This window comes from Cibotium barometz, chromosome 5 (genome assembly GCF_041138505.1).
Source record: "Cibotium barometz isolate CiBa-2024 chromosome 5, ASM4113850v1, whole genome shotgun sequence".
In the NCBI taxonomy this organism is placed as follows: domain Eukaryota; kingdom Viridiplantae; phylum Streptophyta; class Polypodiopsida; order Cyatheales; family Cibotiaceae; genus Cibotium; species Cibotium barometz.
Window position 1 is genome coordinate 59,012,880 of NC_141050.1, and position 20,261 is coordinate 59,033,140.

Consider the following 20,261-nt stretch of genomic DNA (forward strand, 5'->3'; position numbering starts at 1 on the left):
CCAACCTATTATAAAAGGATGTGTGCAAGTGTCTGAGAGAGAGAGAGAGAGAGAGAGAGAGAGAGATTAAAACCATCAGAAGTACGATTGTAGAAGATATAAAATTACAAACTCTTTTGATAATGTATGCAATAACTAGATGTCAAAAACTCGTTTGTCCATGTGTGATGCTTCATAGTTTTGTATAAATATTTTTCATGAAATTTTGTTAACAGTGTGTAGAATGTTTTGTTAGGACATCTAACATGTTTTATTTGGAGCTCTTTCCTCCAAGGGTGCATCATATCAGATTGTTGTAAGATTTCTTGATTATATATAGAATTGTTCTCTTTTTGCATCGAAAATTTGTGCAAAATTCTATTTTTCTTGACTTGTATTGTGATTTTTGAGTGGGAGCGTCACACCATGGGTTACTTTAAAAAAAGGTTTTCATTCAACAATCAAAATGATACATAAATGTCAACTATGAGAATTTTTTCATAAGTGGAACAAAGCCCTCTATGGACAGAAGATATCAAAGCTATAAAGACATCCTACATCCATTACATTTCAAATCATAGGGTAAAATTACTCACCAGTTCTTTAAAAGGCACATGAGGTTCATGAATTTTTAATTTAGTTGCGATATGTGTGGCTAGTCTCATTACCATTAGTAATAATGTAATTAAGATCAAAAAGTTTGAAGGAGGAGCTACCAAAGGTGTTAGAAATGAACAATATAAGTGATCAATCTCAAACATTTTTTGGGCTTTAAAGTATTTAAAAATTTACATGCAGTCTGAGAAACTATGTGTTATGGACATGCTTAAGGAATTTTTAGTGAATGCAACTTGAATCCATATCAACTCTATTTGAAGAAAAGTTAAAACAATAATTTGATAGAGGCAAGGTATTTAGGGACATTTAAATCTAGTGTTCTAGAACACAAGATGAACCATAATGTACCTTGTACCATTGTAAGTTAGTTCCTACATTATTTTAGAAAACCAGATATTGGTGATTTTAAAACACTTTGGATGTCTTAAAACAACCAAATTACATGGACATGATCATGTATAATAGAATTGAACACATGAAACTAGAGATTTCATGTCTACTAGCTAAATCCTTCAAAAAGAGAGCTCTTCAGATTTTAAGAGATGAACTATGTAGTGATGGGATTACTTGTTAAGAATGCAAGAAAGTTTTACCCATCAAAGATAGGAGGTTAATCTAGAACTTTTAAGGTAAATATATATTGGATCATCCAAGATAGTTAGGACATGCGTCCTTAGGCCTCTACATGGAGGACATGTATGAAACATGTAATAATGTGCATGTTTATCCAAGATAATGGATAACTTGAGGAGATATTCTAAGAAAGTATTAGTAGTATAGCTTGATAATGGCTTTCATATAGAGTGTGGCATTACTCATTTTTTGTCAAGGAGTATACTTTGATAACTACAAAGAATGAAAAACATACACCAAAGTGGAAGATTATTTTTATGGAGAATATGACATGGGATTGACATGAAAATTGATTAAATGATATATTATGAAATTTGCATAAGGATGATGTGCATGCATGCCTTCATATCGCTAGGTTAACTAGGAATTGATCACTTAGGTTATAAAACATTGATATTTTTCTATGAGTCATTCAAGGAGGTGGCAAAAATCAATGCATTTGACATAAAGGTACGGTTTTGCTTATGATTTGCAAGTTGTAAATAATTTAATCATGATTTAACAACTTTCAAGAGTATGTAACAAGAATTTGGGAGAAATTAATAGCCTCTATTGAAAAATTGCATGGTTTGACCATTTACATTGATTTGTCTCAACTACATGATGAACTAGTACTTTTATAAGTTATAATATGAGCCAACCTATAAAAGGATTTGTTGGAATTCCAATACTTTATCTCCTTTAATTTTTTACTTTAAAAATAAGGTTTTCTAGAAAACCTAGAATAAGAAAATAAAGATCTCTATGGCATTTATAAAAAGTTAAGGATACAATGTTGTATTTTTTTTTATCATTGAGAAAATTTGTACAATATTCACTTGTATATGTAGTGAGTATAGTTCAAGCGACTGCTATGCCCAATGAAATGCCAATACTTACTCACTTGTACTAAATGTGGGATTGATCATTTGATCAAGGATTGTCCATACCACGTGCAAGTGGTTCAATTTCTATTGTCCAATCAAGCCACCATCTGAACCATTAGTGTGCAACTTGGAAATATCACACCATTCAATGTCCTAAGACAAGAGCTTAAGCTCGATTAGGAGACAAGGGAAAGAACCGAGCAAATGGGACTATTTCCAGAACTGGCCACACAGGAGAGAAGAGTGAAAAAAGTGGGTGTAAGGGTGACACAAGGGTCACAATCCAAGGTGGATCCGAAGAAGATAAAATTGATATCGGATCCACCCAATTGAGAGAAGAGGGGGATCAAAGGATCAATCACAAGGGGCCGGACCTAGAAGATCAAAGGGAGCAACCAACAACTCCTAAAGGGGTCGATGAATACCCCAATGCTGACGAGGAAATAAGAAAGCTCGAAGATGCTAGGGCCTTAATTGAAGAATGCTAACGGCTTCACGAAGACAACAAGCTAAGGGCTAACCGGGCCAGGGATACAATTTATCCACGGAACGAGCCAACCAGGGAAGGGAATTGGATGTACCTACTCCAATTCCAGAAGAAACAGAAGAGGGATCCCAAGCAAACACAATGTCCCAAATGTTTGAGCAAAATGCATTTGGGGAGTCCATCCATTCCTTCTATATGAAGGAATGCGAGTCACACACCTGGGGAGAACCCTCTATCTCCAAAGAACCCAAAGACATAGGAAGTCGCGGCAGCTATACTATTGTGACATCAAAAATTGATATCTTTCATTTTCATTTTTGTGCATATTTTGATGGTTTCTCAATGGTAATAAGGTGGAAGCTTGTCCAAGAGGATTTCGATGCCCACAATGGAATAACAGCAGCTTGGTGGCTACCCTAATAACAGCATTCTATCTTCAAATATATTGGTTTTACTTGATTTAGGGTGTACACATTGTAAATGCCACAAGTATGCTTGATAAATACTTAGGTATGGTAGATAGTCTAGTGATGTGGAAAATGCCACAAGTATGCTTGATAAATACTTAGGTATGGTAGATGCCACAAGTATGCTTGATAAATACTTAGGTATGGTAGATAGGCTAGTGATGTGGAAAATAAAAGTGGGCCTTCATGCTCACATGGATTTTAATTAAATTATTAATATAGTATTCACTATAAGGCTACAAGTTGGGGAGTGTGGAAGGCATGTGGAGTAGTGTGTGTAGGTGCATAATTGGGAAAGATTATTCTAGAATGCCTACATGGAAGAGGAGAATTCTGCCATGTGTGAGTGGGATCTCCACCTACATGCCACTTAGACTTGGCTATTATCTCGTCACACTTTCTAAGTCAAAAAGTCTTCAATTTAATAATCAATAGAAGACTTAGCCCAAGAGGACAATTGATGGTGACATCTACCCTTATGTCACTGAAGGGTTGAAGATTTTTATGTTATAATTTGTAACAATGGAAGAGAGGGTGATTCTCCACCTATAAAAGGAGCCCTCCTCTCCCTTTCAAATCAAGGAATGAGCCTCCTCAATTGAGCATTTTGTGTCATTGCCATTCTCTTATCTTTCAGACCCTTATTCAAGCACTCTCTTTACATGTAAATGCCTCATTTAGCATTAGCTCCTCATTTTGTGTCATTGCCATTCTCTTATCTTTTAAACCCTTATTCAAACACTCTCTTTACATGTGAATGCCTCATTTAGCATTAGCTCCTCATGCTTAACCCAATTTCGGACCTCTTTGATGATTCATGATAAGTGGGATAAGGAGTTATTATCTTGGTGGGCTTGTGACTTCTCAAGGTAGCCCTTGCCTTATTGCCACCCTCCTTTGGAGGTACCAATGGTTTTAGCGGTAATGAGCATGTGGAAAGATTTTGGGGACCATAGGTAAATCTTTACGATTGTCTGCTGCAATGTTAACCCTTACCCTCTACCTTGAATCATGAAGGAGATGGGAGGCAAGAGGCTATGTGAAAATTGAGGTTTCATGCAAAGAGAAGGAAGTGCAGTTGTTGTGGTCCAATACCCAAATTTCAACTGGTAATTACTCATCACTCGGGTATTGGTTTCTAAAATTGGTCATATGGCTAGGAAGCTCTTTATATTCTCTTTCCACTCATACAACTAATTTTTTAATCCTTTACTTCATTGATGATCAGAATTTCTTCCAAAGTTGCTAACTTTGAGGCAAATTTTGGAAGTTTTATAGTCTTGTAGTAAGATGATCATAACTTTTCGCTCGGTTGCCGGTTTTTGAAAGTTTTTATATAGGTGTGAAGCTCTCTTCAAGATCTAGGCACCTATGTAATCCTCTTTTGCATAGTCTATATGGATTTAAAACTGCATTTCTCTATGTATCTCTGTTTTTATAGAATTTTGGCCATTATTTCTTCTTAATAATGATTAATTCCTCTTAATCTCTTATCAAAAGGTCAATCCCATGTGTCTTATCCTCTTGTAAGTGATTGATATATTCTTTTACTTTAAGATGTTATGTCCAAATTGCCCAATTCGAACGGATGAACCTTACCAACATTCCCCGTATGTTTCCATTCACATAATCCTGAGACGGAAGATTTTCTTCCAACAACAAAGAATTGCCCTCTTGTTTGGAGCTACAAGACTGGCAAAAATTCTTGCTTCTCCTCATCCTTTTATCTTTTCTTCCATGAATTATGATCTCACCTTTGATGTGTTTATCTTTATCTTAACCTAGGGAGAGAAAGGGAGGTGAGGAGGCTGTGAGGTTTCATACAAGTGTGTTTTGATTCTAAGGAGTGACTGAAGTCAAAACCCCAACTTTGTGTTATATCTTTTGGTGGAGATGAAGGGAAGGTTTTACTTAGAATTATTCTATTTTAACCTCAAGATCCCACAAGATTAAAGAAAAGTTATTTTGAAATAAGTAAATTTTCCTTGTTACTACTCTTTTTTTGATGTAAGATGTTCAACATTCCAATGTTCTAAGGATCGTAAAGAGAAGACCCGGGGAATTATCTCCGAGAGTTTAACCGAGCATGCCGCTTGACGGGTTGGATGGTCTATGAAGGAGAGGGCAGAAATACTTCCAGATTTCTTGGAGGTGTGGCCTTAGCTTGGCATGAGGCTTTGCGAGAGGAGTCCAAGAATGATTGGGAAAGGTTGACCAAAGCAATGAAGGAGAGATTTGGGACAATGGAGTCACCAAATGCTTTACTATTGTAATTGGATCAAATTTTCCAAAAGGAAGGAGAGTCAGTTTCTGCCTTTTCAGTGAGGTATGAAGCCTTGTTCAATCATCAAATATCAACAAGCTGCTTTACATGTTGTTGCTTCTTCTTCTTCACCTTCTATGGGATATTCAAAGAGTTCTTTAGCAATGGAGCACCTTAAGATGAGCAAGTTTATCAGAGCTTTGGATCCCCCCTTGCATGGAAAAGTTCTTAGCAAAGATCCCACTAATTTTAAAGAGGCTCTTCGTATTGCTTTGAAGAAGGAGGCCACTCTTCATATTGAGTCCACATTCCAATCTTCTCTGAGTGTTCCGACCCCACCACGAGTAGAGATAGCCTCAACATCTCAAGTACAAGCTCCATCCTTGGATCATAACATTGCACAACTTATGGCAAAATTTGCTGATTTGAAGTTACACTTAGTCAATGCAAGGCCACCTAGGGTTCCACGAGTTGAGGATAAACCTAGGGATAGAAGTAGTGTCACATGCTATGAATGTCAAGAGAAGGGGCACTATCACACTGAGTGTCCAAAATTGAGAAAAAGAGAGGATAAAAGTTTAGCTTTTTTAGAGGAAACATGCTCAGAAGAAGAAGAGGAAACATTGATGCCATTAATGGCAAAAAGGGATCATAAAACTAGAAGCTATGAAGAAGAAGAACAAGAAGATAAATCTGAAGAAGAGGAGAAAAATAAGAAGAAGAAGAAGTCGTCTAAGAGAAAAATTGGACAATCTGACTTTCCTCTTGGACAAGGAACTCTTAGTTATGACCTCTTAACAGATCTTAGGGAGAAAACGGCACAAATTTGACTTTCCTCTTGGACAAGGATCTCTTAGTTATGACCTCTTAATAGATCTTAGGGAGAAAACGGCATAAATCACATTTGGGCAGCTTTTGGCACTCTCTCCCAAGCTCAGAAAGGAATGGGGTAAGCTCGCTAGCACAAGGGAATCCAAGAAAAAGAAGAAGAGGGATAATGGAACTCCTATGGCTCAAAAGGTGGATATTGATGTAGGAGATGATGTGCCTGTGATGATTGATGTCATCATTGAGGGGCAAACAATTTCTAATGCATACATTGATGGAGGTGCATCAATCAATGTCATGAGTAAAAAAATAATGAAAGATGCTGATTTGAAGTTGTCTTCTACCAACTCTCCCTATCGCATCAAACTTGCTGATAATACTAGGGTGAAAACCTTAGGAATTGTCAAGAATTTGGGAGTGGATGTATGTGGTATTTCTGTGCCTACAACTTTCCAGGTCATTCCTACAAAGCCTGATGCTAGGGCTTACCCATTGATATTGGGTAGGCCTTGGCTTCGCCAAGTGAAGGCAATTCAAAAGTGGAAGATAGGTGATCTTATTCTACAAGGTGAGAATAAGAAGGTCCACTACAACATCAAGAGTCGTCGCAAGAAAGTGGTAAGAGGTGAACCTTAACTTCCGAAAGTTGAGAGTCAGAGTCATCCGATGAAGAGACAAGTGGTAGCTCCGAGGATTCCATCTCAGAAGGGGAGGTGGAGGGCGTTGCATTTGGTCTTTCCTTGGGGATCGAGGGGATGCTGAAGACAATGGAGCCTTGGAAGGGGAAGCTTCTTCAACCATGTGCAAGAAAGGAGATGTGGACCTCACTAGTCTTCACCAACAGAATGAACTTCTTCTTGATGAGTCCATAGCAGGTACACTGAAAGGGAGAATTACTTAAAAATTACTTGCGAAAGGTTATAAGGGTCTTTTTGGATGATTTTTGCATTTATTCAAGCCGCATGGATCACTTGGAAAAGTTGAGGTTGTCCTTGCAAAGTATTGATGATGCAAAAGGGTGTCTTAATCCTGGAAAATGCCGCTTGGCACGAAGGAAGGTGGTTCTCTTGGGACATGTTATCTCAGAAGAAGGCATAGAGATGGATCCTGAGAAGGTGTAGGCAATTGTGGCTCTCCCACCACCTACCAATGTAAGGGAGATAAGGAGGATTTTGGGTAAAACTAAGTATTACCAACGCTTTGTTGACATGTTCTCTGAGAAGATGTATCCTATAAATTTGTTGACATGTTCTTTGAGAAGATGTATCCTATAAATTTGTTGACAAAGAAGAATGTTTCTTTCCAATGGGGGCCCAATCAAATTCAATCTTTTTGTTTGCTCAAGGAATGCATGAGTCAAAGTCCAATTATACAGCCTCCTAGGTGGGGGGAGGACTTTTATGTGAACCCAAGTGTCTCATCACATTCAGTGGGTGCTATACTCTTGCAAAAGGGAGAGCAAGGGCATAGGCAACCAGTGTTTGATGCAAGCCAACTCACTGATGCCGAGGAGAGGTATGGTGAAATGGGAGAAAGGTGGTTTGTCTCTTGTTTTTACAGTAAAGAAGTTTAGGTCATACTTATTACCTCGCCCTTTTTTATTCCTCACATCTCAACCTTCTTTACAATTCTTGGTCCGCAAACCCAATCTTGTAGGAGGGAAGTTTGCAAAGCGGATTTGCGAGCTTCAAGAATTCTCTTTCACTTTTATTATAGAAAACACCACGAGGGCCTCTCTTGCAGATTTGCTTTACAAGGAAGGAAGAGGAAGAAGGAACGGGAGCAAAGGAAGAAGTATATGAAGATTTAGAGACACCACCAACTGCTTTCAATATGCATTTTGATGGACCCTTTAGACCTTCTAGGCAATTTGGGGCTGGGGGGATAGTTTTATTTGATCCAGGAGGAAAAGAGGTATGGGCCAAGGGTAGGGAATTTCCAAAGGCTATATCAAATAATGTGGCTGAGTACAATGCATTAATTTGGGGATTAGAAGATTGCATAAAAGATGGAAAGAGGTTAAAGGGGATTCACAATTTGTCATCCAACAAATGAAAGGAGAATATAAGGCAAGCAGTCGTAATCTCCAAGAATTAAAAGGGCAATGGAATTAAAAGAAGCTTTTGAGTTTTGTAAATTTGTGCATGTTAACAGGAAGGATAATCAAAAGGCTGATGAACTGGCTACTAAAACCTTAGCTTCTTTCAAAGTAGCTACTCTTGCATTAATGGATACATGTTGGCCTAAGCTCCAAGATGTTCAACACTATTTAGATACAAGATACTTCCCTCCTGGATTGAATCCTCAACAACAGAAGCAAAGGATTACTAGGAAAGCTCATCCTTACACAATTCTAGGGGATGTTCTTTACAAGCAAGGTAAGGATAAGATTCTTAGGAGGGTAGTGAGCCTGGAAGAATCTAAAAGGATTATGGAATTATGTCATGAATGTTCAAGTCACTTTGCCTCAGCCAAGCACAACTCAGAGGATCCTTAACAGAGGTTATTATTGGCCTCGACTCATAGCAGCAAAGATGTCTATGAGTGGTGCAGAAGCTGTGAAGTATGCCAGGCATATGGGCATAAGCAATTGGTTCCCAGACCCTTAAACCCTATCCCAGCATATGGTCCATTTGAAAGGTGGGGATTAGATTTTGTGGGCCCACTTCCTCGTTTCTCACATGGGAAGTATTACATATTGGTGGCCACAGATTATGCAACAAGGTGGGCGGAAGCAAAGGCCATGGTCAATAATAAAGTAGTGGCTGTGGCATCCTTTCTCAGGGAATACATATGTGCCCGATTTGGGTGTCCATTAGAAATCCTTATGGATGTGGGGGGAGGTCTTTCAGGAATGACTTGATTGAAGCTTTGGTGTAGAAATTAAAAATAAATCATGCTATGTCAACTCCCTATTACCCCCAATGTAATGGTTTAGTAGAAAAAACTAATGGACTGCTTTGTGGATCTTTGTCTAAGCTAGTGGATACTATGAAGAGAAAGTGGGATGTGCATTTGCCAGAGGTCCTATGGGCCTATAGGACAACTCACAAACTCTCTCTTGGTTTCACACCTTTTCAGTTAGTTTATGGAATGGAGGTTATTTTGCCAATAGAATTGGAAATCACAAGCCTTCACACATCTTTTACACGCTTGAATAATGAAGAAGAAACACGTGCCCAATGCCTAGTACAACTGGAGACCTTGGATGAGAGGTGACTTCAGGCACTTCAAAATTTGGAGGTGCACAACAAGAGTGCAAGGCAAGGCATGCCACTCTCACAAAGAAGAAGAAGAAGCTAGAACTCAAGCAAAGAAGCTTAGTCATGAGGTATGATGGTCGTGTGGAGAAACGGCTAGATAAGAAGCTTCTTTGACATTGGGAAGGCCCCTTCAGGATAAAGCAAAAGTTCAAAAATAACACCTATCTTCTAGAGGATGCAAGTGACCAGGAGGTTCCCAAATGTGTCAATGAGTACCGGCTAAAGATATTTTACCCTCGAGCACTATGGCCAGCAGATCCCTAAGGCAAGCATGGAGGATCTGCTCGGGGGGAAAGATGTGACATGAAAATTTGATATCTTTCATTTTTAGTTTTGTGCATATTTTGATGGTTTCTCAATGGTAATAAGGTGAAAGCTTGTCCAAGAAGATTGTGGTGCCCACAATGGAATAACGGCAATTTGGCGGCTACCCTGATAACAGCATTCTATCTTCAAATATATTGGTTTTACTTGATTTAGGATTCACACATTGTAAATAGCACAAGTATGCTTGATAAATACTTTGGTATGGTAGATAGGCTAGTGATGTGGAAAATAAAAGTGGGCCTTCATGTTCACATGGATTTTAATTGTATTATTAATATAGTATTCACCATAAGGCTACAAGTTGGGGAGTGTGGAAGGCATGTGGAGGAGTGTGTTTCTCTCTCGTCAGCATCCACTCTCTGCCTGCAATCGTCGCCCAAACAAAACCAGCTACTCCTCTCTTTAGAGGGCGCCAATGATTTTATATTCACGTGATCATAAATTTTTTTTTGTTAATAACATGTGTTAACATGTTATTAACATGTTAACATGTTGACATGTTCTCAAAAAAGCCGGTGGCAAGTGACCTGGTAACCGGATAAAATCCCGCCGGGCTTTTGCTATACCCGGCGGTCCCGCCGGGAAAAAGGAAACCCCGGCGGGGTCGTCATCCAGCCCAGCGGGGTACAATTTCCTATATATATGGGCCCGGGGGGCCCTTTGGGAGTTCATTGCTGACAGCATACACAGGTAATAAAAATTGTGTGTGTGTGTGTGTGTGTGTGTGTATGTGGGTGTGTGTTCGTGCGGGCAGCCGCCCACTGTCGCAATGCGCGGCAGGATGTGGGTGGTCCGCCACACGAGGGATGTGTGTGTGGGTGTGTGTTCGTGCGGGCAGCCGCCCATTGTCGCAATGCGCGGCAGGATGTGGGTGGTCCGCCACACGACAGGTGTGTGTGTAAGGCCATTCTTCGGAATTATAAGATTCCTCCCCCAACCCCTTTTTGATGTCTAGTATATTCCCCTGTAATCAATTCCTTTTCTGAAATATAAGAGATCTTGTTTGTGACTGTTTTAACCTAGAGAGAGAAAATATTCTAGAGAGAGAATATTCAGATTTTGAATATTTCTGGATAGAAAAATATCTCTTATAATTCAGATGAGTTCCCCTGAAACAGAAATTTAAAAAGAATTTTCCAATGTGCAATTGGAATTAATTGGAAAGAGGTATAAAGAACCTTAGCCTAAGGGTCTAGATTTTCATAAATCTTTAGACTATGGTCCAATTAAGGTTCCTATGGGCCAATAGCATCAATCCATGTGTAGGGAGGAGATAAATCCAATTTGTAAAAGAAGATACCCAAAAATGAGTAAATGCTCACATAAGATGAAGAGTTGAAAATGTACAAGGTTTATTAGTAAATAAACACATATGTAAGGAAGAGGAGTTCTTTAAAGGAGGTGCATATTTCACATAAGATGAAGAGTTGAAAATGTACAAGGTTTATTAGTAAATAAACACATATGTAAGGAAGGGGAGTTCTTTAAAGGAGGTGCATATTTCACATAAGATGAAGAGTTGAAAATGTACAAGGTTTATTAGTAAAAAAACTATGACACATATGTAAGGAAGAGGGTTTCTTTAAAGGAGGTGCATATTTCACATAAGATGAAGAGTTGAAAATGTACAAGGTTTATTAGTAAAAAACTATGAGCAATAAAATTTTGACACATATGTAAGGAAGGGGAATTCTTTAAAGGAGGTGCATATTTCACATGCTTGAATGAGTTTTAAACTCAAAAATAATGTGATATTTTTATCTCTCATCTCTCTTGAACCAAACCAAATCAAAATGGAACCAAACCGAATCAAAAAATAACCAAACTAGGTCCAAATCTAGTCCAAATTCAACCAAACTGACTTGGAAAATTCTAGAATCAGTTTGTTTGGTTAGGAGCTCAAATTTTCCTATAAATAGAAGCCTCCCCTTGTTGAAAAAAATATAATGTCTTATGCATTGTTACTCTACTCCACCTAAGCCAAAATATAGTCTCTTATGCTTTGTTACTCTACTCCACCTAAGCCAAATTAGATAGAGTCTTATGCTTGTTACTCTACTCCACCTAAGCCAAAATATAGAGTGTCTATGCATTGTTACTCTACTCTACCTAAGCCAAGAGTTGTGAATTCTTTAATAATTCACTAGTTTTTGATACTTCTCTCTTTCTTCAATCCCCATTGGTGGCTCCATCAACATACTAAACCAATTGATTGGTTGGGGGCCTCTACCGTGACTAAAGAATCAAGCAAATTATAAGGTAAGTATATTGAATTTTGATCTTTCTATAATTTCTCAATGATTCTCTCTTCTCAACCCCTCTCAAGCTTGAGAAGTTTAATTAGTATGGTTTTTTAAATGCTATTGAAGTTAATTGGTGAATAGTAGTGAAGAGTTACATAATTTAATAAATGCTATAGAAGTTAATTTCCATTTATGTTTAAAATTCTAATGGTTTTTATGTAATTTCTCTCTCTCACTCAAGAAATGGTCATACTCATGAACCATTCTCAATCCAAATGAAGCTTTTCATAAAGCTTTTCCTTAATCCAAGATTAAGCTATGCTTGAGGCCAAATTAATGGCTTTTTGCTATGCTTTTAGTTTATGCACATTGATGATTCAATCCATTATGGATTGATGGCCCAATTAGAGACCATTCTAATTGTTTTCTTAATGATCCAATTAGAGACCATTATGGATTGATGATCCAATTAGAGAACATTCTAATTGTTTTCTTAATGATCCAATTAGAGACCATTATGGATTGATGATCCAATTAGAGACCATTCTAATTGTTTTCTTAATGATCCAATTAGAGACCATTATGGATTGATGATCCAATTAGAGACCATTCTAATTATTTCTTTAATAATGAGCTTTATCCCTTAGAAAAAAATTGAGATTTATCAGTCATAGTAGCGAAGCTATGGCAAAATTTTTATAAAAATTACGCATAAAATAAATTCATTCAAAGCATAAAAAGAGAAATTCCTACCATATTCTAGGAACTATCATCCTAGATTAATTAAAAGAATTTTATTATGCATGGAGATGTGAATGTTGCATGTAGATGTAGATGTATGGATGTGAGTGTGAATGTAGAGGTGGATGTATGCATGGGACGTGGATGTATGCATGTAGAAATAGATGTGTAGATGAGGATGTAAATGGAGATGTGGATGGATGCATGTAGATGTAGAGGTATAGATGTAGATGTGAATGGAGATGTGGATGGATGCATGTAGATGTAGATGTATAGATGTAGATGTGGATGTGGAGGTAGATGGATGCATGTAGATGTAGATGTATAGATGTAGATGGGAATGGAGATATGGATGTATGCATGTAGATGTAGATGTATAGATGTAGATGTGGATGTGGAGGTGGATGGATGCATGTAGATGTAGATGTATAGATGTAGATGTGAATAGAGATGTGGATGTATGCATGTAGATGTAGATGTATAGATGTGGATGTGGATGTATACATGTAGATGTAGATGTATAGATACGGATGTGGATGTGGAGGTGGATGTATACATGTAGATGTAGATGTATAGATGTAGATGTGGATGTGGAGGTAGATGGATGCATGTAGATGTAGATGTATAGATGTAGATGGGAATGGAAATATGGATGTATGCATGTAGATGTAGATGTATAGATGTAGATGTGGATGTGGAGGTGGATGGATGCATGTAGATGTAGATGTATAGATGTAGATGTGGATGTGGAGGTAGATGGATGCATGTAGATGTAGATGTATAGATGTAGATGGGAATGGAGATATGGATGTATGCATGTAGATGTAGATGTGGATGTGGAGGTGGATGGATGCATGTAGATGTAGATGTATAAATGTAGATGTGAATGGAGATGTGGATGTATGCATGTAGATGTAGATGTATGGAGGTGAATGTGAATGTGGATGTGGATGTATGCATAGAGATGTAGATGTATGCATGTAGATGTGAATGTACGCATATAGATGTGGATGTATGGATGTGAATATACGATATGCGATGTGAGGGAATCTGAAGTGATGAGATAGAAATGATGTGATGGGATGAGTATACATATAAATGGAATATGGAATAAGTAATGTAGATTGATGAGGGATAATGTGGAAAAATTAAAGTTAAAATAGAAATTGTGTTGTAAACTGTTTGTAAATACTGTTTGTAAATGATTGTTTTATGTCAAGAATGCTGGGGGGAGCATTTTGACCGTCTTGTGATTAAAGTCGTGATGGTAAAGTTGCAACTGCTGACGGGGAGTCAATGAAGGACGTCTCGCGTAGCAAGGTCGGCCGAGGTCTTGACCAGCCTCGGTGCGATTAAAATGGTGAGCTTCCGGTACGGTGGATGAGGGGCCAAGGAAGCGGCCTATGCGTGAAGCGCTAGGTTACCTGCGAAGGATCCTAGAGGGTGCTGACCATACGGTGCTCGGGCTCTGGGTTGCCTAGGATACCCACGCGTGCGTCGAGGAAGATATTGGAACAGAGTTGGAGTTGTTTTCTGAAATCGAGCATGGATCTGGTTGATTGACCTTGCTGGTCTTCAATGGATGAGTCCATGGCTCCTTATATGGATCTGTTGGTTGATCTTGCTGATCTTCAACGAGAGTCCATCTTGTTAAGTGATTATATTGCCAAGTATTATGGGCTAGGAACTATCGAAACGGCTCCTGAGCGTTCTAGTTGCCAATGATGCCATAGATACTCTGATGAAGGAATGATGGGAAATTAAGAATCAATTGGATAAATTGGAAGATGGTGATCAATGATACTATGGTTTTATTAAAGGATTGTTTTAAACTGGTTGAATCTGATTGAAAAAGGGCAATTTCATATTGGGTGTGTGAGTGGTGTGACTAGTTTTATTTTGCATGAACATCCGGCTAGGGGGCCTTGGAACTCTTTTCCTTGGTACCCGGGACAAAACCTAACCAAATTTTTAATTGGATCCCATCACTACAGTGGTTGGGCGGTTGGCTAACCCATGGGATCGGATGGGGTTAGGCTGGACTGATGGATCCGTAAATCGAGACTCAAACTTTTGTTTTTACGATAGAAAAAAAAATAAATCCCGGATAGTAACTGTTCTATGGATAGGAATCAACGGCTGTGCCTCTTGAATGGGGAAAAAAGCGTTGATCCCAATGATCCAAGTGCAAGTTTCTTCCTTGAACTGACTAAGTACCTTATAGATGTAACTGGATCATCTCGATCAGAAATGATCTTGACTACGTTAGAGTAAAAAGTTATCCTGGTGGAATCGCCCGTGCTTTCCGGTAAAGGAAGTTTTTCCGGGTTCGGTTTTGGAACAACCGACGGACTAGTCTCTTATCCGGATATCCGTGGGCGAGGCCCCGAGTGTGGGACCCCTGTCCCGCGCGAGGAGCGCTACTTCCGCTGCCAGTACCCCGAATCCGTTGCTCGGTGGGAACAGGGATCTTACAGTTGGTATCAGAGCATTTGGTTAATAAAGATCAACTGAGAAGACAAATATGTCAAAAATTTATCAAGAAGCACAAAAAGGTTATAATTGTGTGATATAACTCATACAATTTGATATTCAAACTGAAATTCATAATTTGGTAATTGGTTCTTCAGATGGAAGTACCGCAATTATATAGAAACCCCGACTTGCTTGAGGCCTAGACATGATAGTATTTACCTTATAATTCCAAGGGCCGTGACTACCCGTATATACCGAGAGTATACTGCAGCTCTTTACTGACAGTATATACGAGTAAATCTAAGACTTGAAATTATAAGCGTTAATGCTATCCAGATGATGATTTTGCATGTGATTGATATGATTTTTAATTCTGTTTGAGAATGGATGAATTGATTTGGATTCTGATTGAAAATGCTGATTGAAAATGCTGATTGAAAAATGTTGATTTTTAAAAAATTAGTTGAAATATAATGAAACCACAATGAGGGGGAATGGGACGAATCCCTGTAATGATATTCATAACTAGAATGATGATAATGAATTCAGCAAATCACTATGAGGTTAATGGGTGTGCTGTTAGATTGCTACTGTTAATATTTGACCGGTAGATCAAGTTAAGGGATGTCAAATTGAGAACTTGCTTGACTGAAATTTCCGTGGAGGAATGTTTCGAAGGAAACTTTTCGGTCTAATGGACCATTATCATGTTAAAGATATGAATGATATGATCTGAATGAATTGTTATTTAATAATGAGTTCTATATAAGGGATATTTATCCCAGTGTTCTGTTGGGTTGACCAGAATATAAGGAACCCCAGAATAAATTGGATCTTAAGAAAAAGAGTTGTCCTCTACTTGGCGAGATGAGGACATCTCGCATTTTTTTAAGTGGGGTAGAATGTAAGATTCCTCCCCAGCCTTCGAGGTATACTGGAGTAAGAATCTTCCTTTCTGATCTTATAATTATTCCCTCTCTAAAATAAAAGAAAAATTTTGTTTAAAAAAGGAAGACCCTTTTCCTAGAATACTTCTCAGGAGTCACGCCTGTTTTAAGGATTTAGAACAATGAGTTTAGAAGTGAGAATCCGTGTTTTGGATACCAAGGTTTTGGTTTTTCATTCGAGTACAGCCCAAAAGAAGTTCTTTATCTCTTGGGAAGTATAAGAAGTTATCCCCCAGATATTGTGAGCCTTATATCTGAATTCAATGAAAGTAGGTGACTTAGCCTACAAGCTTCTTTTATCTCCTCATCTCAAAATTCTTAATGCTTTCTATAGAAAAATGTGTCAAACCCAAATCATGGAAAGACGGTAAAACTTCAGTGGCAAGTTACCGTTGGCTTCTAAGTTACGCTAGCTCCTTCCTTTATATAAGTCGTAACTTTTACTTGTCGCTCACGGTAATCTTACTCCCATCAATCTCCTTTATTTCTTAATCTCCTTCATGGCTTGGCAACAGGAATTAGTTTTATCCCTGATGATTTCTCACCTTCAAGACGCAAGAGAGTCTGTGAAGAAAGACTTTATAGAACAGTATGAGCGCTCACTTTTTCCTCACCTAGGAACTTCTGTAGCGCAGACCAAATGGCGGACCTATCAAAACATAACTAGGGTAACACCCTGGGGACAGCAGCACTTTCGTAACAATGTCCGCTTGGCCATGGTTATCGAAGCCTTGGGTTTGGGTCCCCGATACTACTGCGTCATGAGATCAAGGCATCTTGGGTTTTCTGAGCGGGTCTTCTTACTGGCGTGTTTTCTTCCTCATGAGAAGATATGCCTTTACCCCGTTTTTGGCTTGCCTCTCAGAGGTCCTTTTGTTAGATCACCTCATACCACTGAGATAGGTGCGGCAATAACCAGCAGAATCATTCCCATAGATGAGTTACCCTATACTTGTGCAGCTTGTGAGAACTGCTTTTGTGACCATATGATGGACGGGCTTATGGAAGTGTAAAGAGTTCTTCTATCTTCACTATATAAGTCCCGTGAATGAATAAAGTTTAAATCTTGTTCTTATTTTGAATCTTGCTCTCTTTAAGACTTTTCTTGGTGGTTAATCATGATTAAAATTTTTCTCTAAGTCTCATATTCGTGCATCTTGCGAAATTATTCCAAGTTGCGAGATGAGGACATCTCGCGTTTTTTAAGTGGGGTAGAATGTAAGATTCCTCCCCCAACCCCTTTTTGATGTCTAGTATATTCCCCTGTAATCAATTCCTTTTCTGAAATATAAGAGATCTTGTTTGTGACTGTTTTAACCTAGAGAGAGAAAATATTCTAGAGAGAGAATATTCAGATTTTGAATATTTCTGGATAGAAAAATATCTCTTATAATTCAGATGAGTTCCCCTGAAACAGAAATTTAAAAAGAATTTTCCAATGTGCAATTGGAATTAATTGGAAAGAGGTATAAAGAACCTTAGCCTAAGGGTCTAGATTTTCATAAATCTTTAGACTATGGTCCAATTAAGGTTCCTATGGGCCAATAGCATCAATCCATGTGTAGGGAGGAGATAAATCCAATTTGTAAAAGAAGATACCCAAAAATGAGTAAATGCTCACATAAGATGAAGAGTTGAAAATGTACAAGGTTTATTAGTAAATAAACACATATGTAAGGAAGAGGAGTTCTTTAAAGGAGGTGCATATTTCACATAAGATGAAGAGTTGAAAATGTACAAGGTTTATTAGTAAATAAACACATATGTAAGGAAGGGGAGTTCTTTAAAGGAGGTGCATATTTCACATAAGATGAAGAGTTGAAAATGTACAAGGTTTATTAGTAAAAAAACTATGACACATATGTAAGGAAGAGGGTTTCTTTAAAGGAGGTGCATATTTCACATAAGATGAAGAGTTGAAAATGTACAAGGTTTATTAGTAAAAAACTATGAGCAATAAAATTTTGACACATATGTAAGGAAGGGGAATTCTTTAAAGGAGGTGCATATTTCACATGCTTGAATGAGTTTTAAACTCAAAAATAATGTGATATTTTTATCTCTCATCTCTCTTGAACCAAACCAAATCAAAATGGAACCAAACCGAATCAAAAAATAACCAAACTAGGTCCAAATCTAGTCCAAATTCAACCAAACTGACTTGGAAAATTCTAGAATCAGTTTGTTTGGTTAGGAGCTCAAATTTTCCTATAAATAGAAGCCTCCCCTTGTTGAAAAAAATATAATGTCTTATGCATTGTTACTCTACTCCACCTAAGCCAAAATATAGTCTCTTATGCTTTGTTACTCTACTCCACCTAAGCCAAATTAGATAGAGTCTTATGCTTGTTACTCTACTCCACCTAAGCCAAAATATAGAGTGTCTATGCATTGTTACTCTACTCTACCTAAGCCAAGAGTTGTGAATTCTTTAATAATTCACTAGTTTTTGATACTTCTCTCTTTCTTCAATCCCCATTGGTGGCTCCATCAACATACTAAACCAATTGATTGGTTGGGGGCCTCTACCGTGACTAAAGAATCAAGCAAATTATAAGGTAAGTATATTGAATTTTGATCTTTCTATAATTTCTCAATGATTCTCTCTTCTCAACCCCTCTCAAGCTTGAGAAGTTTAATTAGTATGGTTTTTTAAATGCTATTGAAGTTAATTGGTGAATAGTAGTGAAGAGTTACATAATTTAATAAATGCTATAGAAGTTAATTTCCATTTATGTTTAAAATTCTAATGGTTTTTATGTAATTTCTCTCTCTCACTCAAGAAATGGTCATACTCATGAACCATTCTCAATCCAAATGAAGCTTTTCATAAAGCTTTTCCTTAATCCAAGATTAAGCTATGCTTGAGGCCAAATTAATGGCTTTTTGCTATGCTTTTAGTTTATGCACATTGATGATTCAATCCATTATGGATTGATGGCCCAATTAGAGACCATTCTAATTGTTTTCTTAATGATCCAATTAGAGACCATTATGGATTGATGATCCAATTAGAGAACATTCTAATTGTTTTCTTAATGATCCAATTAGAGACCATTATGGATTGATGATCCAATTAGAGACCATTCTAATTGTTTTCTTAATGATCCAATTAGAGACCATTATGGATTGATGATCCAATTAGAGACCATTCTAATTATTTCTTTAATAATGAGCTTTATCCCTTAGAAAAAAATTGAGATTTATCAGTCATAGTAGCGAAGCTATGGCAAAATTTTTATAAAAATTACGCATAAAATAAATTCATTCAAAGCATAAAAAGAGAAATTCCTACCATATTCTAGGAACTATCATCCTAGATTAATTAAAAGAATTTTATTATGCATGGAGATGTGAATGTTGCATGTAGATGTAGATGTATGGATGTGAGTGTGAATGTAGAGGTGGATGTATGCATGGGACGTGGATGTATGCATGTAGAAATAGATGTGTAGATGAGGATGTAAATGGAGATGTGGATGGATGCATGTAGATGTAGAGGTATAGATGTAGATGTGAATGGAGATGTGGATGGATGCATGTAGATGTAGATGTATAGATGTAGATGTGGATGTGGAGGTAGATGGATGCATGTAGATGTAGATGTATAGATGTAGATGGGAATGGAGATATGGATGTATGCATGTAGATGTAGATGTATAGATGTAGATGTGGATGTGGAGGTGGATGGATGCATGTAGATGTAGATGTATAGATGTAGATGTGAATAGAGATGTGGATGTATGCATGTAGATGTAGATGTATAGATGTGGATGTGGATGTATACATGTAGATGTAGATGTATAGATACGGATGTGGATGTGGAGGTGGATGTATACATGTAGATGTAGATGTATAGATGTAGATGTGGATGTGGAGGTAGATGGATGCATGTAGATGTAGATGTATAGATGTAGATGGGAATGGAAATATGGATGTATGCATGTAGATGTAGATGTATAGATGTAGATGTGGATGTGGAGGTGGATGGATGCATGTAGATGTAGATGTATAGATGTAGATGTGGATGTGGAGGTAGATGGATGCATGTAGATGTAGATGTATAGATGTAGATGGGAATGGAGATATGGATGTATGCATGTAGATGTAGATGTGGATGTGGA